We start from the raw sequence: 24,595 nt of genomic DNA on the forward strand, positions 1-24,595 counted from the left end.
TTCGGCCACTCATATTACAAATTGTCCAAGGAAGACTTAGTCATTTGCTGGTCTAAGTTCTTGGTTTGGATTGAGCTGTATGCCATATCTAGGAGCAATATCCAAAACCCCACAAAAATCAGCAATGCTTGGACGTCTGTTCAGTTGTACTGACTTTCCCTCAATCGCAAATCATCATAGATGCCCAATTAGAGCTTCTCCAAGTCCAGTACTGGTCGATGGTAGTTCACAAATGTCTATGATCTTCAAGATGTGATGAGACATAGCATACACATCCTATGCAACATCAAAAGGTGGGGGATTGGTGCATAGGCACTTAGGAGCAATGTGACGAAATCTTGCAATGGAACTTCACACAGTGTCGGGGCTGTCACTGGGTAATGCTGGATAGAGCTTGCTAGTGCTTGTCAGAGTCATCATTCCCCCATCACAAATGCCCAGATACACTTCCTCGAATGACTCGGAGAAGTGTAGCATAATGTTTTGCGCATGCAAATCATTATGTTGGTGTATGTAATGAATAGTACAAACTAGTGCACTTGAAATATAAAATACATGTTGACGGACCCACGGAGCTCTAGCAGGCATTTCTGCATCATCTCTATGAAACACTAGAAATGGTCGCTTTATGTCATCATCCGAGGTAGGTTAGCCATCTTTCCAAATAATTTCCATTCCAAAATGGAAATAGTATCATTGGATTATCATCATGGACTAGACCTATAGCTTGAATGATGCTTGGATGTATGACATCGCCCAAGCACGTGGCTTCTTCCAAGCCTCTGGCCTTCAATGCATCAGTGGGCACAAAAGTTTCATCACCTTACATGCATAAATTATGTGTGGGATCAAATGGAGCGACAAGAAGATTGCACATGTTGACTGTTCCATGTGTGTATGTGCCCACAGGCGCACTAGGTGTGAATCGAATGTCTTGTCGCTCGCTGAAGCAGTATGGGCCACATGGGTCTTGCCATTGGTGCATGCAAGCCATGTGATGCAGGTGGTGATTATGTAGGCGAGAATGAAGGAGATGGAAATCTATCTACTTGTGCAGATAGATTATGCATTCTTGGTACAAGCGAGTATGAAGGATATGGATTTTGGTCTATGTGTGCAACAGGAGGCACAAATAGAGAAGCAAAAGAAGTGGCAAAATGTGGGCGTCCATGTGATGGGAGACGTGGACCAGGTGGAGGAATTGCTTGTGGGTGTGGAAGAACTTGGGGGAAAAGGGACACGAGGAACGACAGGCTATGGTCAATGCATTGGTGCATATGCATGGCATGGTTGTAGTGGTGGTGCTTGTGCATTGATGGAAGGGAGGACGAAGTAGCTCCTTTGCCTTTGAAACCTCACCACGCATTCTTGATGTACGTGACCATGGCTTCTACAGCAAGACCCTCCCACTTCGTGTCACAGGAGGTGATGTCTAGATCTATTTGACTGAGGCATCGTCAACTCTCCAACGTGAGTGGTGCATGAACTGGTCTATAGGTTCTATTGTAAAAACATCTGGAAATCGGTCATGCAAGGTCCTCCCTCCACGCTCTGCCATTGTCCTAACCAGATTATGTACATCGCTTTCACCATTATTGCAAGTTATCTCAACAATGATGTCCTAATCAACATTCATTAAGAAGTGTACATTCTCATTTTTTAGCACCTTCCTCTGAGTCTTACTGAGATTAGGTTGTTGAAACTTCCTCTTCTCAATATGCAATAAGCTGCAACACATAATTCAGTGCTAGGTGTGATAAGAAACTCATTAAGCCATAACAATTAACAATGCAAGTAGTCTAAAAAATGACCTAGGTATAACCTCTCAACTCAAGCTCACATCATGTAATAGACTATAGAAAATCAAAACACAAAAAATAAGCATGTAACCTACACAAAAAATGACCTAGGTATAACACCCTAACTGTGGACTTCACCATCTAACACTAGGCTTCAACTACAACACACAACTATCAAGGGATAGTTGAGTGCCAGACTAAGTGTCTAAGAGCACATTGCATGATATCTAACTTAGACTGCAACACACAACTATCAAGGGACAGTTGAGTGCCAAACTAAGGTCTAAGGGCACATCACATGATATATAACTTAGACTGCAACACTGACAGTTAAGTGCTAGACTAAGTGTCTAAGAGCACATCACATGATATCTAACTTAGACTGTAACACACAACTATCAAGGGACAATTGAGTGCCAAACTAAGTGTGCTTGAAAACATCTCTAAACTTAGACTGCAACACACAACTCTCAAGTGAGAGATGAGTGCCAAAATAAGCATCTATGAAAACATCACTAAGCTTGGACTGCAACATACAACTCTCTTAAGAGAGATGAGTGCCAGCCTCAGGTAAAAAATAATTATTTATATTAAAATTGAAACTATAACACACAACTCTCGTATGAGAGATGAGTGCCAGTCTCAAACATAAATGAAAACAAGCATTAAAAAGACTACATTACAAACAAAACATTAATTAACAAAAACAGACTACAGCACAAAACTCTCGCAAGAGAGATGAGTGCCAGTCTGTCTACACACTAAAATACAATACAAAACAAACATTAAATAAACTAAAAGGACTGCATCACACAACTCTCCTAAGAGAGATGAGTGCCAATCCTAAACAAAACAAAACTAAATAAACATTAATTAATAACGAAAGACTGCAAGACACATCTCTCGCTAGAGAGATGATTGGTAATTGCAAACAAGGGTTCGAAGGTACCTACGAAAGGTGGGTGAGCTGGTAGGTGCGAGGCGACATTTTCTCCTGAAAGTTATCTGCCATGGACCAAGATACTCGCCATGTAAGAAAGAAATAGAGAACAATAATCATGGCTAATGCTGCGTTGCTTGTAGTGCAATTTGATAACGAATCTACTTGCACTTTGTTGGAAATTGTTACCTTGAATATTTGATTGTGCTATTGCACAATCGAACGACTACCCTAGTAATCCGATGACTACTTGTTGGCTTGTCTGGTCAATGTGGTGACTGAAGGCTTTGTTAGCAGTGTTGCTTGTCGAACCGTGTATTGTACTTTTCTTTGCCAACAAGTTAATAAGTGTTTGTCGATGAGGGACCTTATCAAGTTGTTGCACACTTGTATGATCAGAATGGAGATGGAGTACAATCCACCTCTTGCTGAATACTCAATCTAAGACACATCTTCATAGACACCTCACTCGTCTCACAGTGTGTTCACTTGTCTAGAGTGTTGTGGCAGATATCTAGCTAGTTCTTGTCGTGAGGAAGTCATTTACAAAAGTTGTGAAGGATTTCCAAAAGTGGTTTGCCTTCAAGCGATTTCTAATTGTCTTCACTTGTTGAATCTGGTTGTATGCTATTTCGTGCTTTGCTAGGTGTCATCTTTGCGATAATAAGTAGTTGTTGCTTTGATTTTCTTGGGAGCTATCGCCTCTACTGGTCGGTTTTTCCTATAGTCATTGTGGCTCATACGGTTTAGTGGTGTCATCAAAAGACTGAAAAACACCTACACATATCCACTCCTAGAAATGGGAATGCCAGGGTTGGACGTAAATCTAACTAATGTCAAAAAAAGGAAGAGATAGTATAAAACATACAAAGAGCTGAGACAATCATTTATAAAGTGGCAATATTGCAGATAGTTTGTATTTCAACACAGCAGATAGCAACAACAACCCTAATGTAGGAGATGATGATCAGCTTATAACACAGTGCGGTCAATCAAGGGATGCCTTCCCGCACTTGCATGTAGCCTAGTTAGCAGTGTGCCAACTCTATCTGAAGCCATCTAGCCATCAGGCCACACATGGCCCCCATCTGGTGTCCAAACCAGGACCTACCGGATAACCGAGCTACACAAATGCCTTCTCCTCATATGGGGGGCTTACAAGTAGAGTTAGCTGGTTCCTGTGTAGTTACACGAGAGTGGAGCATTGATATCTAATAGTTTATTCCTTCTACCAAACTAGCGTTAAATACCATGGCTAATATTTACTATGAGTATACTGCTTAAAGATCATCGATAGTACTATTGAGGATGACCTCTCCACCCACATGGACCTCAACCAAGAAGGGTTAGTAAACCTCTTGTAAAGAGGGGTTACAATAGTAAGTAGTGTATAATTTTATAACTGTAGGGACAGTTATAATCATCCCTAATAGTTAGTAGTAGTGGCCTTATCCAACCACATCAATTTTGGGACTATGTCTATTTCTGACAGTTATCCAACTAAACACCATCGGATGTTGCAACTCTCCCAAATCCTTCATCTCAAACTCATGCTTCAATAGCATTTTCACATGAAGGATATCTTCATCACTATCACCTGTGATGATCAAATCATCAACATAAATGACAAGCAGCATAATACCTTTCTCTATTTTTCTCACATAAAGTGAGAAATCTGTCGTGGAAATTTGAAAGCCAATAGTGACAAGATACTATCCTATCTTGTCAAACCATGCTCTAGGTGCTTGCTTCAAGCCATACAAGGCTTTCTTCAACCTACAAACAAACTCAGGATGAATAGCATGCACATTGAGAGTGCTCTCAACGGAAGCAAGAACGGAAGAAGGAGAGAGAGAGACAGAGAGCCACACAAGTTTGGTGGGTGCAGAACCACCCTAATCTTCTTTTTCATTCATTTATATATGTGTTTGAGTATTGTACATAACCGGGGTAAAGGCACAGTGACCTTTAACCCCCACAACCTCCCACTTAAAGGACAATGTGCCTTTAAGAGAGAACAACTAGTGAGCATACTATCCAATGCCCATCAATACACGACAATACTCAAACCGCTGACTAGGTAGACTCTTCGTCAGCATATCTGCAGGGTTATCATCTGTATGAACCTTGACAAGCTCTATGCGCTTGTCCTCAAGTACCTCCCTGATGAAATGGTACCTGACCTCAATGTGTTTGGTCTTTGCATGAAAGACCAGATTCCGTGCTAGCTGAATAGCACTCATGGAATCACTATGCAATGTCGGTACACCTCTATGAATCCCCAAATCTCCCACTAGCCGATCAAGCCATATAGCCTCCTTGCAACCCTCTGTGGCTGCAACATACTCAGCCTCTGTGGTAGACAAAGCAATGCACTTCTGTGCGCGAGACATCCACGACACTGCACCACCTGCAAAGGTGAACACATAACCAGAAGTGGATCTCCTACTATCCACATGCCTTGCATAGTCTGAATCTGTGTACCCAAGTACACGCATGTCTCCTTTACCAAAGCAGATGCACATCTCCTTGGTACCCTTCATGTACCTCATGATGCACTTAACTGCCTCCCAATGCCTCTTTCCTGGATTAGCCATATACCGGCTAACAACTCCCACTGCAAATGCAATGTTTGGTCTAGTAGCTATCATAGCATACATAAGACTCCCAACTGCTGATGCATAAGGAACCTTGGCCATCATGGCCCTCTCCTCATCTGATTTGGGACTATCTGTATGACTCAGTTTCACATATGGAGGCAATGGAGTACTCACTGCCTTCCTCCCCTCCATATTGAAACGCTGCAATACTTTTGTAACATACTCTTTTTGTGAAAGCCAAAGGAGTTTCCTACTCCGATCACGCGTGATGTGCATACCAAGAATATGACCTGCAAATCCCAAATCCTTCATATCAAAGGCCTCATGCAACTTGGCCTTTAATGCATCTAGCTCATAAGTATTCTTGCTAGCCAATAGCATATCATCCACATATAGTGCCAGGATTATCAGGCTACTATCCTTAGCCCTTTTAGTGTAGAGGCAGTGATCAATTTCACTCCTTCTAAAACCCTGGGACCGAATGAAAGCATCAAACTTCTGATACCATTCTCTAGGTGCTTGCTTAAGACCATAGAGACTCTTCTTCAGCTTGCAAACTAAATGCTCTTTGCCCTTTTCTTCAAAACCTTCCGGCTGAACCATGTAAATTTCCTCATGCAAATCCCCATGCAAGAAAGCTATCTCTACATCCATCTACATAAGCTCCATATCCTCTATTGCCACTAGTCCAAGCATGCATCTAAGTGTGGTCATCTTCACAACCGGAGAGAATATCTCATCAAAGTCCACACCCTTCTCTTGCTTGAACCCTTTAGCAACCAAACGGGCCTTGTACCTAGGCACATCATCACCTGTGACCTTCATTTTGTAGACCCATTTACATGGCAATGCTTTCTTTCCATGTGGCAAAGAAACCAAGTCCCAAGTCTTATTCTTCATAAGTGAACTCGTCTCTGATTGCATAATAGCATACTCCCACTTGTGTTGATCCTCACGCATCATAGCCTCTCTGTAGTAAGAAGGCTCCCCGCAATCAGTAAGCATCACATAGTCTACCCCTGGAACAAACCTATCAGGCGGTCTAGACACTCTAGATGATCTTCTCAAGGGCATTTCAGCTTGCTGTCCCATTTGCATATCAGCCACATTTGGCTCATCATTTCCACCAATAGATGATCCATCATCTACCCTTGATTGTATACCTGTGGGAGTACTTGGTGGTACCATTTCTTGCACATTTGGTGCATGGACAGCTTGCTGTCTATCAACATATGCAGGTGGATTCACATCCTGGAAAGTGATTCTCCTCATTTTCACATCCCTCATGGGTGCCTTATGCATCTTCTTCTCATTGAAGACCACATCATGGCTGCGTATGATCTTCTTTGCTTCTGGATCCGAGAGACGATAGCCCATCTCTCCAGTTTCACCATAACCCAGAAAGATGCATTTCCTAGACTTAGGATCTAGCTTCTTTCGAAGCTCTTTTGGCACATGTGCATATGCCTCACACCCAAATATACGCAAATGAGAGTGAGAGGGCTTCTTTCCACTCCATGCCTCTTCAGGAATACCACCATCCAAACTCTTACTAGGTGATCTATTGATCACATGCACTGCAGTCTTCATTGCCTCAGCCCAAAAACCACCAAAAAGACTTGCATTGGAAAGCATGCATTGCAACCTTTCTTGAATGGTACGGTTCATCTTTTCTGCAACTGGATTTTGCTCTGGAGTACGAGGGGATGTGAGCTCCCTTTTAATCCCACGTGTATCACAGAAATGCTGAAAGTCATGAGAGAGATACTCTCCACCATTGTCAGTCCGTAGGCATTTAAGCGTTCTACCTGACTGATTCTCAACCAAGGCCAGCCATTTCTGAAATACCTGGAATACATCACTCTTCCGAGCTATAGCATAAGCCCACACTTTCCTAGTTGCATCATCAATGAATGTCACATAGTATTCAGCCCCACCTTATGACCGTGTAGGCATGGGACCGCATACATCTGAATGCACCAAATCAAGCTTTTCAAACTCTTTCTTTCTCCTTCTTTTATGGGCTAATTTAGTCTGCTTCCCATAGAGACAGTGCTCACAAAATTCAAAATCAGAGAAACTCAAATGCGGTACATAACCCAAATGGCATAAGACTTTCATTCCATTCTGGCTCATGTGTCCCAACCTGCAATGCCACAAAGAAGTGCTTGGCTGCTCGGTTATTGCAACAACATGATCAAATACCCCTGATACATGTAAGGGATACAAAGTCCCACACTTGGCACCCCTAGCCAAAAGCATAGAGCCCTTTTGAATTTTCCAACTTTGAAAGCCAAAAGTGGTGTGAAAACCAGCATCATCTAGTTGACCCACTGAAATAAGACTCTTGGTCAACTTAGGCACATGTCTCACATGTTTCAAAACAAATGCAGACCCATTTGCAAAAGAAGACTTTATGTCACCTGCTCCCACTATGTCACATGCATAGTCATTTCCAAGATGCACACAACCTGTCTTTCCACTATCATAAGTGGAGAACCATTCCCTATGGGGAGTAACATGGAATGAAGCACCAGAATCCAAAATCCAATCCTGGGAATATGCATCATCTGAAGTGGTAAGCAACTCTGCAGATAAACTAGACATGAAGAGAACATCATTGTCACTATCATGTGTGACTGCATTGATCTCCTCGATCTTCACTTTTCCTTTGTCCTCCCTTGGACTCTCTTCCTTTTGATTTGCACCCCAATTTGCATTCTTTTTCTTATCCTTTTGCTCTCTTTTCAGCTTGTAGCAATCCTTTTTCATATGGCCCTTCTTGCCACAATGGTAACACTCAATGTTCCGTGCCCTGAATTTGCTACGAGACTTCCCTCTTTCTTGGTACTTCCCCCTGAACTGTGATCTGCCCCTTTGCACATTTAAGGCTGCATCCTGCTTGTTGCCATCCATAGACTTTCGTCTAATCTCCTCGGCCAACAAGCTACCCACAACATCATCAAATTTCAGTACTCCACCAGGTGCAGAGTTACTGACAGCTGTACGGAAGGTATCCCATGAGGATGGCAATGAACATAAGAGAAATATTGCCTTAGTCTCTGCATCAAAATTCATCTTCTGAGCTTGAAGCTGGCTGAAAATAATATTGAATTCATTCAAGTGAGAAGCAATGGAGACCCCTTCCTTCATCTGCAGCTCAAACAACCTCTTCATGAGGTAAACTTTATTAGAGGCAGTTTCCTTCTCATAAGTGGCACACAGTTTCTTCCACAAATCTTCCGTAGTCTGCTCATTTACTACTGTGAAATAAACTGACTCTGCAAGATGAAGTCTAATAGTAGACTTTGCTAATGCATCCAACTCATTCCAATCATCCTCAGACATATTTGCAGGCTTAGCTTCAATCCCTGCCAAGGGTTTAATCTGCTTCTTTTGAATAAGCACATCCCTTATTTGTTCTTTCCACAAAGAAAAGTTTGTCCCATCAAACTTCTTAATGCTAAAAAACTCCTTTTCAGGCATGGAAGAGGATGCCATGATGCAAATGAAACAAAATCCCAAATGCTAGTCCCTGCAAGAGAGAATCACACCAAATACTAGGTGCACCCAAATGTGTATGCCACAATAGACTGAAATATCACAAAAATCTCAAAGCTCAAAGCATCAAAAGATGCATCTGACTCATGTGCATATACTATGCATCCATACGAGCAAATCTGGCCCAAAAGAAAATGCCAATAAGTGCCAAATGACTCAAGCATAAACACCATCCACTGGCATGTGCATCAATAATATCTCATCCAAGAGAGCATAGCACTATCAGTGCATCACCTGCAATGTTTCAAAGTTGTCCCTCAGCATAAAATAGCATCCATGTGCAAAGCGTCCATAAAAAATAGCATCCCACAAGGCAATTTGGGCCTATCAGCGCATCCAACAAGGACCGCAATGCATCCAAATGGCCTATAAATCATCCATTGCAACCCAATGCATACCACGAATGAGCGCACACTGCTCAAACTACAACCAGAGTGATCTGCATAAGGTATGCTCAAGAAATCATAGTCCCACGGTAATGAGCGCTACTGAAAATAGAACCTGAGATGCTTCAAAACATGGGCGCCATTGCATAATCGGACTCAGCAAGAAAATTTGCAAATATCTCTCTTCTGCCAGAACTCCAAAATCCCAACCGATGAGTGAGAAATGGGAGTCAATACTTATCCACTGCCATGTGGCATAAATCTAAGTTTTCAAAACTTTAGTATGAAAAATGCATAACAGAGAGACGAAATCGAATACACAGAGATTTATAACTCTGAAAATCCTCCACCGAATCACGCAAGAACTGATAGGTAGGGGTTTTTGGGCGTCCGAAACGCAATGGGACAGACGGTTTTGGAAACCGTGGTCTCAATCACTAGGTCCAACACACGGACTGAAAAAAGTTTTTTGAAACAGAGCTGTTTGTAAACTCCACCGGAGTGCGAATGATGAGCAACATAGAAGTTTTAGGACCTCTTGAGTCCACCGGAACTGACAGATCTGCAAATGGTTGCTCCAAACTTGAGTTCCAACACCCGGGCAAAAAACGCAGGAACTGACACAGTGACTCAGAAATCCAATGAAATGATCCCAGATTCAGGAATGAAGGTGTTTCCAAGCTCCTGAAGTAATGTGGACACCAAAAGCAAGCAATAGTTGCCTCTACAAGTCAATACGGAGTCTCTGTCATCGAACGGAACAGGGAAAAGCTCAAAAAACGACTTTTTCTTTCAAACCACTTAATAGGCTCTCAAAACCACTTCGCAAAGCCAAAGTGACTTTTCCAAAGGTTCCTCCAAGGTCTCTGCACACTCGAATGCAAGTAAAGTCACCCACAAAGCTTCCCACAGAGCTTCTCCTTCCTCCCACAGAGCTGCTGGGCTTCCAAGCATTCACGCACGCTCAGCTAATCACCCGGGCTCTGATACCAGTTGAGAGTGCTCTCAACGGAAGCAAGAACGGAAGAAGGAGAGAGAGAGACAGAGAGCCACACAAGTTTGGTGGGTGCAGAACCACCCTAATCTTCTTTTTCATTCATTTATATATGTGTTTGAGTATTGTACATAACCGGGGTAAAGGCACAGTGACCTTTAACCCCCACACACATAACCTCGTGCCTGCTCCATATAGACCTCTTCTTGCAAATCACCATGCAAGAAAGCATTCTTTACATCCATTTGATGTAAAGACCATCCCTTCGATGCAGCCATAGCAATGATTGCTCTTACAGTTGCCATCCTTGCAACCGGACTGAATATTTTTTCTTGATAATCAATGCCATATGTATGTGCATACCGCTTGACAACTAATCTTGCCCTATGTCTACTCACAGAACCATCCATGTGCTTGACTTGCAGCAAATTGCATTCTTGTCTTTAGGCAAAGGCACCAATTCCCATGTAGCATTTTCTTACAAGGCATCCATTTCTTCATCCATGGCTTTCTCCCGTTTCTCTTTTGCCATGGCTTGCTCAAAAGAAGTGGGTTCTAGTTCTTGCATCACTTTGACCATATAGGCATAGTGAATGGTTGTAAATCCATCATATTTCAGCCTATCCATAGGATGCTTATCTCTAGTAGACCTACGCAAAATAGGCTCACTACCAGGTGCTCTCAAAACATCCCTTGTCTTCCTTATTCCGGCTGCACCATGTAAATTTCCTCATGCAAATCCCCATGCAAGAAAGCTGCCTTGACATCCATCTGCATAAGCTCCATATCCTCTGATGCCACTAGTCCAAGCATGCATCTAAGTGTGGTAATCTTCACAACCGGAGAGAATATCTCATCAAAGTCCACACCCTTCTCTTGCTTGAACCCTTTAGCGACCAAACGGGCCTTGTACCTAGGCACATCATCACCCATGACCTTCATTTTATAGACCCATTTACATGGCAATGCTTTCTTTTGATGTGGCAAATAAACCAAGTCCCAAGCCTTATTCTTCATAAGTGAACTCATCTTTGATTTCATAGCATACTCCCACTTGCGTTGATCCTCGTGCATCATAGCCTCTCTGTTGCAAGAAGGCTCCCCACAATCAATAAGCATCACATAGTCTACCCCTTGAACAAACCTATCAGGCGGTCTAGACACTCTGGATGGTCTTCTCAAGGGCATTGCAGCTTGCTATCCCACTTACATATCAGCCACATTCGGCTCATCATTTCCACCAATAGATGATCCATCATCTACCCTTGATTGTATACCTGTGGGAGTACTTGATGGTACCATTTCTTGCACATTTGGTGCATGGACAGCTTGCTGTCTATCAACATATGCAGGTGGATTCACATCCTGGAAAGTGATTCTCCTCATTTCCACATCTCTCATGGGTGCCTTATGCATCTTCTTCTCATTGAAGACTACATCATGGCTGCATATGATCTTCTTTGCTTCTGGATCCCAGAGACCATAGCCCATCTCTCCACTTTCACCATAACCTAGAAAGATGCATTTCCTAGACTTAGGATCTAGCTTCCTTCGAGGCTCTTTTGGCACATGTGCATATGCTTCACCCCCAAATATAGGCAAATGAGAGTAAGAGGGCTTCTTGCCACTCTATGCCTTTTCAGGAATACCACCATCCAAACTCTTACTAGGTGATCTATTAATCACATGCACTGTAGTCTTCATTGCCTCAGCCCAAAAACCACCAGAAAGACTTGCATTGGAAAGCATGCATTGCAACCTTTCTTGAATGGTACGGTTCATCTTTTCTGCAACTAGATTTTGCTTTGAAGTACAAGGGGATATGAGCTCCCTCTTAATCCCACGTGTATCATAGAACTGCTGAAAGTCATGAGAGAGATACTCTCCACCATTGTCAGTCCATAGGCATTTAAGCACCTCGTTTAGTTGGCGACTCACAAAGTATACTGGGGGTAAATTTAATCCTCAGGTTGGGCTAACACACATCTGATGGCAAAGTTGGAGGCATCAATATGGACATGGAATATTAAATTCCAGTTGGGTGACCTCAACACTAGTGCAGTGGTTGAAGCTAGTTTAAGGTTTTCAAAGGATATTTGGCATCCCTTGGTCCACTCAAAGGATACTAGCAGTTTGTATAATGGGCGAGATATGTTTGTGTAGAACAAGATGAATCTCCTATAATAGCCTATATTCCAAGATACTATGTGGCCCAGGATAACACCATGTCTGACCCAAAACTGGCACTTAAGAGGGTTGAGGGATATGCGGTATAAGTGACATTTCTTGAGGATGAGCGTGAGGTACTTTAGGTGGTCATCCCACTTCCAGTTCATGCAGATGTCATCCAAGAAGACTTCCACAAAGTCCCTCAGATACTTCTTGAATATCGTGATCATCATTTGTTTAAAGGTAGCAGGGGCATTGGTTAATCCAAATATCATCACCCTTGCTACATACACACCCCATTTGGTTGTGAAGGTGGTCTTGCGTTGATCTTGTGGGGCGATCGACACTTGGTTGTAACCTGAAAATTTATCTAGGAAGATTTACGCTTCCTTTCTGGCTACCCTTTCTAGAGCATGTTCTGTGAATGGCAAGGGGTAGTGGTCTTGTCTAGTAGCAGCATTAACCTTTTCTAAATCCATGCATACTCTAATGTTTTTGCTTTTCTTTAGGACTATCACAATGGGTGACACCCAGTCCATATGCTCAATCTCATAGATGAATCCCGCATCTATGAGTTTCTAGATTTCTTCCCTCATTATGAATGCGTATTTATGATTCATAGGATAGGGGCATTGATGTACCGGCCTAGCATCACCTAGCATGGGGATTGTGTGCTACACTACGGTAGCAGGCACCCCTTTCATGTCAGTGTACTTCTAGGCCATGCAATTCTTGTACTCTTGTAGGAGATCTATTAAGGCATTCTCCTCGTTGGGGGTGAGGTCATCGGTGACGATCCGGGTTGGGGGTCCTACCCTTCCAGGGCTAGGTTTACCTCCTTCACTGAGGCTGGCCTATCATACCCTTGAGAACATCCCATCCTCCTGAGACCTTTTAGCCCATTGGTATAAGATCTTATGATCTTGAATCGTGTAGGCCTTGTAATGAGTTGGCACCTGCCATAGGTCCTCTTTATCTTCAGTTTCCTCCTCTATTTCTGTCAGAGCAATGGTCCTTTTGGCCTTAGCCCACGGCCTACCTTGCCATGCCTTTGGATATAGGGGGTTTGGGACTTGAAAGGGGCTCTTCCATTGCACTTATAGAGTTGACGAGGGAGGTTACCTTACTCATCCTATTTCCCTAGTTGGAGGAGAACTCATGGTGAGCCATTGCGACACCTACATAAGATAGCCAGTGAAGATCTGATTTTACCCTCATAGTTCCCTTGCTTAACTCTTGGGGTTTGAGCATGTTAAACATTCTTAGGGTCAGGCCCTCTAGCTTTGGAGTGGTGATCTAAAACCCTAGTCTTTTTGGGACATCTATATTGGCTAGATGTGCATCCAATTTTGCAAGAATTCTAGCTGGAGGAGAGGTGCATACTAGAAGTCATCAGACTTCTTCTCATCCTCTTCCTTGCCACAAGGTTGGAATAGCTTTAGGGAGGTGGTTCGGGTGGTGGTGTTGGATTCTACATGGCAAAGAGGTGTCTTGACAATGGGTGGGCCGTGTAGGTGTGCAATCCCATCCTCATGGTTTGCTCCTCATGCTACAAGTAGACGTTATTCATTACGCCAGTCATGTACGAGTCTGGACATTTGCAAGAAGGGCTTGCCTAGGATAGCTTCATATCCAGGCTATCGAGTGAAGTCCATGACTATAAACCTGACGAGGTACGTGAATCCAAATACCTTAATGTTTATTCCAGTCAGCACTCCCAGGAGTTCGGTAGTTCCCCCATCGGCTAACTTTACTAGCAGATGGGTCTGCTTGATTGCTGGTTTTCTCCATTTCACCTAGCATTTCTTGGTGCAGACACTCACTCCTACTCCCCCATCTAAGATGGCTTCAACCTTCTAGTTTTGGTAGACTATGGGGATAGCAGCGTTCGTGTCATCTGTTAAAATGCTTAAGGTGGATGAAGTCGTTGTGAAGATTGTGGGAGAGAGGGAAGGAGTCTCACTTGTGGCTTTCTCACATGCACAATGGGAGAATACACAAAAAGGTGGAGGCTGAAACTTCCTCTTCTTAGTTGTGAAAGCCAAAAGAACTCTAGTACAAAGAAATAGAAGAACCCTATATGTGGGTCTCAAACCAAACTCAACTAACTAAGGTGGCATACTAACTGAGCCACGAACTAGTGTAGATAAGGATAGCTGTCATCCAGCTATTATTCGTGAGCGGTGTACCAACCGCATCTCTAGCTAACAAGTCGGTGACATAAATACACAACGGTCACCCTGGCATATCGCGAGTGGAGCTCGATATCTCAACACTCCCCCTCGAGCTCAATCCCAATTCCTGCACACCAAGCAGGTCTCTGAACTTGCGCAGCTTCTCTGCGCCCAATGCTTTTGTGAAGATGTCAGCTACCTGATCCTCTATGCTGACATAAACTAGATCAATAAGACCTAGTAAAACCTTCTCCCGCACATAGTGATAATGCACCTCAATGTGCTTTGTTCTGGCATGAAATACTGGGTTCTTTGCCAAATGTATACTACTCATGTTGTCACAATAAATGACAACTGGCCCATCTGTAGACTGATGCATATCATAGAGTAGCTTATGCAACCAAGCTACCTCACATGCAGCCATTGCTGCACCCCTGTACTCAGCCTCTGTGCTCGACAAGGCAACTGTAGGCCTTTTCTTGCTACTCCAAGTGACTGCAGCACTCCCAAAAGAGAACACATATCCACTGGTAGATCGTCTATCTGAAATGCTACCAGCCCAATCAGCATCAGTGTATCCATGCAACTGTATCTAAACCCCAGCCTCATAAAATAGTCCATACTGCAATGTGGACTTCACATACCTGAGTATGCGTCTAGCTGCATCCAAATACGGTTTCCTTGGAGCCTGCATAAACTGACATACCAACCCAACAGCATAGCTCAAATCTGGCTTGGTAATAGTCATGTAAATCAAACTTCCTACTATGCGTCTGTACATAGTAGGGTCCTCCAGAAGCTCACCTGCATCTGCGCTCAGCTTCACATTCTACTGGACCAAAGGAACTGAAATAGGCTTACAGCCTGTCATCCCATATTTGGACAGCATGTCCAATCCATACTGCCTCTGCAAGAGCTGTATCCCACTCCCACTTGGTGATCTAATCACCTCAATGCCCAAGAAATAACGCAGCTCTCCCAAATCCTTCATCTCAAACTTCTGCCTCAATAGCATTTTTACATGAAGGATATCTTCATCACTATCACCTGTGATGATCAAATCATCAACATAAATGACCAGCAGCATAATCCCTTTCTCTGTTTTTCTCACATAGAGTGAGAAGTCTGCCTTGGAAATCTGAAAGCCAATAGTGACAAGATACTGTCCTATCTTGTCAGACCATGCTCTAGGTGCTTGCTTCAAGCCATACAAGGCTTTCTTCAACCAGCAAACAAACTCAGGATGAATAGCATGAACATAACCTGCTAGCTGCTCCATAAAGACCTCTTCTTACAAATCACCATGCAAGAAGGCATTCTTTACATCCATCTGATGTAAAGACCATCCCTTTGATGCAGCCATAGCAATGGCTGCTCTTACGGTTGCCATCCTTGCAACTGGGCTGAAAGTTTCTTCATAATCAATGCCATATGTCTGTGCATACCCCTTGACAACTAATCTTGCCTTGTATCTATTCACAGAACCATCTGCATTGTGCTTGATCTTATAAACCCACTTACAACCAATTGCATTCTTGCCTTTAGGCAAAGGCACCAATTCCCATGTAGCATTAGCATCCAAGGCATCCATTTCTTCATCCATGGCTTTCTCCCATTTTTCATTTCCCATGGCTTGCTCAAAAGAAGTGGGTTCTGGTTCCTGTATCACTTTGACCATATAGGCATAGTGAATGGCTGTAAATCCATCATATTTCAGCCTATCCACAGGATACCTAACCCTGGTAGACCTGCGCAAAATAGGCTCACTTCCAGGTGCTCTCAAAACATCCCTGGTCTTCCTTACTCCAGGTGTAACAAGAGAAGGAATACCCAACTCATCATCAATGCTCTGCTCTAAGCCACTCGATTCACCATCCACACAAGAGTGACCTGCATTCACATCAAACATGGGCTGATCTACCTTCTCTTTTCCTTTTCGTGATACCTGCGTACCACTCTCTGCATTGCTTTGAGGGGATTCTCCTGATCTCAATCTGCCTGTCCATGGCGAAGTATGTGAACCACTGGTAGAGGACACTCCAGGTCCACTGATATTTTGTGACTGCTGCTGTGCATTCTGTGCAGCATTACCATTTTGTGTATCTACATCAATCATCACATTTACTGGTTTATACCAGCTGCTCATCTCATCAAAAACAACATCTCTGCTCGCTGTGAACTTACGTGTAGAAGGGTTATAGCATCTATACCCTTTCTGCTACAGAGAATAACCAATAAAGACGCACTTCTCAGCTTTTGGATCCAACTTGGACCTCAACTCATCTGGCACATGGACATAGGCAATGCAACCAAAAATCTTCAGATGAGAAATATCTGGTTTCCTACCAGTATACATCTCCTCTGGCATCATGCCATGTATTGCTGCAGTGGGAGTCCTGTTCGTTATATAGACTGCTGTCGCAACTGCTTCAGCCCAATAATAATCTGCTAGATCTTTTTCATTTAGCATAGCCCGAGATAGCTCTCCAATATGCCTGTTTTTTGTTTCTGCAATTCCATTTTGCTGTGGGGTATGGCTGCATGAATATTGCTGCTTTATACCATGCTCCTGCAAGAACCTTGCAAACTCATTTGAGAGGTACTCTCCCCCTCCATCTGACCTTAGGCATTTTATTTGCAGGCCTGTTTCTTTTTCAACCATAGCTTTGAAAGCTTTGAAGTGCCCAAACACTTCACTTTTCTTTTTCATAAAATACACCCACAGTTTTCTGCTGAAGTCATCAATAAATGTGACAAAATAGTGACAGCCTCCAATCGATGCAGCTTTTGTAGTCCACACATCAGAGTGGATTAATTCCAATGGCTTTTTACTCTCTTGAACATGCCTAGGAAAAGGTTTCCTTACTTGTTTCCCAAATTGACAGGCTTCACAAACCTTGTGCATTTCTGCAACCTTGAATTTAGGCAATCCTGCAACAATATTTTGGGCTTGCATTGATTTAAGTCGCTGTATATTAACATGACCAATGCGTTTGTGCCAGATATCAATATCTGCAACTACACCGGTCCCATGTGCAAACATTGCTGCACTCAATTCAGGCATGTCTGTATCCAACGTAAACATCCTGCCCTTCTTCTTTCCTTTTGCTATCAAGCGACCATTATTTTTCATATCCTCAACAAAGCATCCATGAGGATTAAATCTGACCTGCAAGCCCTGCTCAACCATCTGACCAACAGAAACCAGGTTCTTGGTGATGTTCGGGACATGAAATACATCCGACAAGTATTTCTTTTTCCCATCCTGCATAGACAAAGGAATTTGGCCAATCTGCACAATAGGATGTGCAGTATCATCACCAGTCTCCACAAATCCTGGCTTTTCCATCTTCCTTGCATCTTGCATCCATTCTGCATGACCTGTCATGTGGTTTGACGCACCTGAGTCAACATACCACACATCATTTTGTTCTTCTGCACTTGTCACAGAATTGGACATATGCTGCACCATAAATAGATGCTCATTTCTGTCATCACCCTGCCTGCTAGAAGATGCATAATTGCCTTGCTGCAATTTTCCATTCATAATGTCATTCTGCTTTTTGTAGCAGTCCTTAGCCATATGACCCATTTTGCCACAATAGTAGCATTCAACATTGCTGTTTGCATTTTGGCTTCTCTGCCATCCACCACGGCCTCTTTGGCTCCCCCTGCCTCGAGAGTTACCACGTCCTCCTGCATAGGACTGGTTTTCTTGCGTTTGCTGCATATTCTGATTTCTACCACGGTCGGCCTCCTCTACCTCTGCCTCTACCTCTACCAGCATTTGAGTAGAAGACAGTTTCTTTTGAAGTTCCTGCTGAAGAAGATGCACCCCCATTTCTCTGCTCTTCAGAAATTAGAAGAGCAATCAACTCGTCAAAATCTGGAAATTTTTCACGGACGGCAATGGATGTCCGGAATTGTGCATAATCCTTTCCTAGACCATTCAAGGTCACAGAAACCAAATCGTCATCATCCACTGGCGACCCAATGGAAGCAAGTGCATCTGCAATTTTCTTCACTTTCATGTGGTAGTCATTTATGCTCAAATTTTCTCTCTGCACATTGTGCAACTCCTGTTTGAGTTGCATTTTCCTGGCTTGCGTATTTGTGCTATACATTTTTGCCAAAGTACCCCATGCCTCCTTTGGCGTATTTGCATCCTGAATATGCACAATCATGGAATCCGAAATACTGATAGACAGCCAGTACATAACTTTCCTGGCTCTCTCATGCCATCCTTTGAATGCCTGCATTTCCTGTTGACTGGGAACATTAGGAAGAACAGGTTCTTCTTCATTTCCTGTAATGAATTCCCAATAGCCTTTTCCCATCAAGAAATTCGTCATTCTAAACTTCCATGCCTGGAAGTTGTTCTTGTCAAGCTTTTCAGTGACAATCTGTGAAAGAGAATCAGATGCCATTACAGAACACTGCAAAATATTCTGTCACTGCAAAAAACACAGCTTGCCTCACACGGGCAGATCTGCAAAACTGACGAAAGTGGTATTTCACCACACAGTCACTTTCTAGTGATGATTTTGCATCAACAGGCAACAGGCATGAATCTGCAACTCCCAATATCTCTGCACACAGGCGTACGATGCAATTTCTGGGGCACCTTTCCACCGACTAGCCGCGCAGTGGTCGCACAGCAAAAAACAGGGCCTTTTTCTGAGTGCCTGCGAAGAACTTTCATCTCCAAAACGGGCCCCGAAATGACCTCGAATCAGAAAAATAACATCACTGAGGGCGAAGAACACTCCCGCAGCATATACTGTGCTCTTGCCACACCGCAAAGGGTGTCTCAATCTGAGACAGTGCACTCTTGCACTTCTGGCTGTGCTACCTGCAGAGATTTGCTCCCAAACTCGAAATAGGAAAGCAACACTGGTCCTCTTACCAGGACACCACGAACTTGGCTTGCTTTCTTGAGCTCCTTACCACGAACAAGCTGATACCATGTGAAGATTGTGGGAGAGAGGGAAGGAGTCTCACTTGCGGCTTTCTCACATGCACAATGGGAGAATACACAAAAAGGTGGAGGCTGAAAACAGTTTTTCTCTTCTTAGTTGTGAAAGCCAAAAGAACTCTAGTACAAAGAAATAGAAGAACCCTATATGTGGGTCTCAAACCAAACTCAACTAACTAAGGTGGCATACTAACTGAGCCACGAACTAGTGTAGATAAGGATAGCTGTCATCCAGCTATTATTCGTGAGCGGTGTACCAACCGCATCTCCAGCTAACAAGTCGGTACAAGTCGGTGACATAAATACACAACGGTCACCCTGGCATATCGCGAGTGGAGCTCGATATCTCAACAGTCGTATCATAATGGATAGATGAGCATTATGAAAGCAGAAGGCTTGACTCACTTTATTCCAGAGTGGTGGTTCTTAAGTAGGCATGAGAATACAAAGGAATGACATCACATGTGATCTCATAATAGAGCATCTAGATCCGACTTCTTCTCATCAACCTTCCTTGATTCCCGACTAAAGGCACTCCAACCCAAATATATCAATTTTTCCTTCATCATCACCCTCGAAGTACTGACCTAGCTTGTTGATGGGAAACTTAGGTAGGTTCTGCCCCTTTCTTGGCATCGATTGGTTGGGCTTAGGGTTGGCAGGGGCTGGAGATAAGAATGGTCTGTTCATATAATTGGATAGATTGTGCCATAGCATGGGATTTCCTCTTAGCAGGGAAGCGATTGGCATTTTCACCTCTGTTGATAGGAAGGCAGCCAACCCAACACTTTCACAGGGCTCTAGTGAAGCTTCTTTCTCCATGGACAACATGTCCTCAAAGCTATACATGTCTCCTTCCTCCTAGAGGTTATGCAACACTAGGTCTTCCTGGAAAACCATCCTAGATGAGCACCTGGTCAGAGCCATCACCTACTCGAATGGCCTTCTTGGACCCGGTTAGGGGATGTGGGGGAATCTCGAGGCCAGGAAATGGGGATCCTTTACCCTTTTGAGCTTCTTCATTGCTTTGCCTAATGCCTTGGCTTGCATCCGAGTAATGACATGTAGGGGCACTACGGCCACATGACCCTACTTGATGCTAAGTAGATTAAGGCTGGTACTCTTTGGCGGGATGATTGGGGTGGTTGGTCTTCTCATGGGATAGTCCTAGAATAGATGCTCGGTTCCACACCAGGCACATAAGGGGGTGGGGTTGTGGGGCGACAGGGGTATGATCCTTGTATGGAAATCCTTCAAGAAGTGTGGCCCCTGGCATTTGAAATAGGACATAGGAGGTTTGAAGTACCTTGGTAGGGGCATTCACTTGCTCTATGGGGAGCTTGGTAGGTGTAAAATTGGAGCAAGGGTCTCCATGCAATTGAGTTTAGGTCTCTCGCCCTTGCATTCATGGGGGGGTCTAGAATACGAGAACCTGCTGCTGATCCTTTGACGGGAGGTAGTGGATCAGGATCCATCTCCTCCCAATTGTTGAGCACTTTTTCAACCAACACTTAATTGACTAGGGCTATATGAGGTAGCAAGGGTTGCGGACCCAATATGGGTGCTGGTAATGGAGCTGGCTAAGTGATGTACCGGTTGGCTAGAACTAGCCACGAGCCACCTTGGGTGATCAAAGGGTTGGGCAGGGTTGTTAAGGCTAATGGGGGTCTCATTTGATACATGGCTTAGAAAAGGGACCTCAAAAATCAACATTAGGAGGTATTATGGTTTCCCCACCTATGGCAATGTTCGCAGTAGAGTGCCAGCCTTGCCCTTAGGCGGGGCACTCATTAGAGGGGTGGCTACCACTACATCCCCCACACCAAACATTGTCTCTCTATCGAAACAAGTGGGGGTTGCTCGGCACCTCCTTGGAGGTTCCTGTCCTCCACTACTAGCCTAGCTGATCTAGCAGATTGCAGGCCAGCTCACTTATATCCAAGCCCTTGGGCTCATTAGTCCCCTTCTTGATTAATTCTTTACTCAAAGGCCTAATTGATGGAGCTTATTTTGAGGGGTCTGGGGCTTTATCCAAATTCGCCTTGTCCATCATGTTGTCACATGTGCTGATGGCCACCTTGCTACATAAATCAAAGGAGCTAGGGTCCATCACCCCATGAGGTGGTCATGCAGCTTTAGATCTGCCGATCTGACAAGGAAGCAAAGCAACAGTCATTCGTCACTCATCTTCTCGTACAGTTCACAGTGGGCATTGAGGTGCTTGATCCTTGCATTGTAATGCCTTAGGGATTCCTTGTCCTTCTACTTTACACCATACAATTGGTTGATCAGCTCCACTTATGGCCACTAAGGGCAAACCCCACAATAAAGGCCTTTCTCAATGTTGCCCAATTGATCTTCTCTTGTGGGGTGAGGGCCCTATACCATTGGCTTGCTTTGCCATCTAGGCTGAGACCAAATGCATTGGGCATCTCTAGGTCTCTGGGAGTACCAAAAGCTTTGCAAATTTGTTCAAACCGCTCCACATGAGAGACCGGGTCTCCTTCTCCAAGGAACTTGATCATTAGCTTGGAAATGGCTACAGGTCAGTTCCTCAAGGGATTTGCAATCCCTATGCGAAACACTGGGGTGGGTGGAGTGACAAAATATGAAGAGGGGAGAGGAGAAGAGTGGAGATGAGGAGAGAGGGCATAGCTAGAGAGTACACCACAAATGACTAACTATACACTAGATTTAGTTGAAAAAATAGAATATATACAAACCCATTTAGGGTTAGGGTTAGGGGATCTAACCCTTTCCTTTATAGCACTCTATAAGGTTAGTGCTATGCACATATGATCACGTGATGGTGCTATGCACACATGATCACATGATGTTGAGCGTGAACTCTCAAGATCAACATCATGAAGTAGGCCTTCCCTCAAGATGATGATTCTGAGGAATCAAAGAAGGACTGAGCATTACATTCCATCACACCCCTTTAATGGGAATGTCCTTCCTCTACCTTAAACCAAGAGCTAGTCGGTGTTTCTCGAATAGCTCTTTACCGAGTGTTTTGCTAAAGATGTCTGCAACATTCTCTTTGCTATCACAATGCTGCAGTGTGATGTCACCAAGTAACACTCTTTCTCTGATGAAGTGCTCTGTGACATCAATATGCTTTGTCCTGGAGTGATGTACTAGATTTTTGGCCAATGCTTGAGCCGATTGATTATCATAGTATATTGTTTTTGGCTTTGACTCATCAAAGTAATCTGTTTCTGATAATAGTCTTCTGAGCCATATAGCCTCACATGCACCTGTAGTGAGTGCTCTATATTTTGCTTCAGTCGAAGACAAAGAAACAGTTGGTTGTTTGTTTGACAACCATGATATAGCACCTTGACCAAGGAAAAATGCATATCCCTGTGTCAATCTCTTGGTCTCATGATCTCCGGCATAGTCACTGTCACAGTATCCCATGCAACCGTGGATGGCTTCCTCTGTATTCTATCCCAAACTTTCTTATACCTTTGATGTATCTCAAGACTCTTTTGGCTACATTCCAGTGAGACTGTTTTGGATTTTCCATAAACTGTGCTAGTGAGATTACTACATAACAAATATCTAGCCATGTGATTGTTAGACATATAAGAGATCCAATGAGTTGCCTGTAGTATCTGTCATTGACTGTAGGCTTTTCTGGATCTTTAGTAAGTTTCAAACTCTGTTCCATGGGAGTGGCTGCAATCTTGCAATCTGCCATATGAAACTTCTTCAGGAGACTGTCAACATACTTGAGTTGACTCATGAATGTGCTATCTGAATCTCTCCAGAACTCAATTCCAAGACAATAGTGCATAAGTCCAAGATCTTTTATCTCAAACTCTCCAGATAAGTCTTGTTTCAATTTTTTGATGAAGTTTACCTTGCTTCCTGTCATAATTAGATCATCTATGTACAAAAGTGCAATAGTAATGTCTTCCCCTTGAACTTTGTAGTAGAGAGTATGATCTGCATTGGACTTCACGTATCTCAGATCAGCAAAATACTTGTCGATTCTATTGTACCAACTTTTGGGTGCTTGTTTTAAGCCATAGAGACTTTTCTTGAGATGGCAAACCTTATTCTCTTTTCCTAGTTTAACATAACCTACTGGTTGTTGCATGTAGACTTCCTCGTCTAGATAACCATAGAGAAATGCATTCTTGACATCGAGCTGATACACATTCCATCTACTAAGTGTTGCTAGTGATATCAAGAACCGTATGGAATCCATCTTTGCTATTGGAGCATAAGTCTCATCATAGTCCTGACCATATTATTGTGCAAATCCTTTTGCAACTAGAGTGGCTTTGTATCTTTGAATATTGCCATTTGGATTGTACTTCACTTTGTATACCCATTTGTTTGCTATGGCCTTCTTTCCTAGTGGAAGGTCACATAATTCCCAAGTATTATTCTTATACAAAGCATCCATTTCTTCATTCATAGTAGTTTGCCATTCTGGCTTGTCTACTACATCTTCAAAGTACACTAGCTCTTCTGTAGCCATGATGGTAGTCATAAGAGCATAATTGGTGGTTTCAACCTGAATTGCTTTGCCTTTTTGAGCATATGTCAATCTGGCTGGAGGTCTTCTTTCCCTAGTAGACTGTCTGAGCTGCTGTAGCTTTGCTTGGGGTGTTGCTGGAAATTCTTGCTCTTCTCCATCAACCTATTCTGTAGATGACTGTGAAGTCAATGCTTCTATCTCCTGTGTAGGTGAGGTTTTCCATTCTGATTCCTCATCAAAGATTACATCTCCGGAGATAATGACTTTGCGGTTGATGGGATCATACAATTTGTATGCTTTGCTTTCTTCACTGTAGCCAACCATGATGCGTTTGCATGACTTCGCATCCAATTTCCTACGATGATGATCATGTATGTAGGCATATGCTATGCAACCAACTATGCGGAGATGCCCATGTGAAGATAGTGGAAGAGAGGGAAGGAGTCTCACTTGCAGCTTTCTCACATGCACAATGGGGGAATATACACAAAGGTGGAGGCTG

The sequence above is a fragment of the Dipteris shenzhenensis genome, chromosome 18 (assembly GCF_047967505.1).
Source record: "Dipteris shenzhenensis isolate YYH24624 ecotype China chromosome 18, Dip_SZ_1.0, whole genome shotgun sequence".
NCBI lineage: Eukaryota > Viridiplantae > Streptophyta > Polypodiopsida > Gleicheniales > Dipteridaceae > Dipteris > Dipteris shenzhenensis.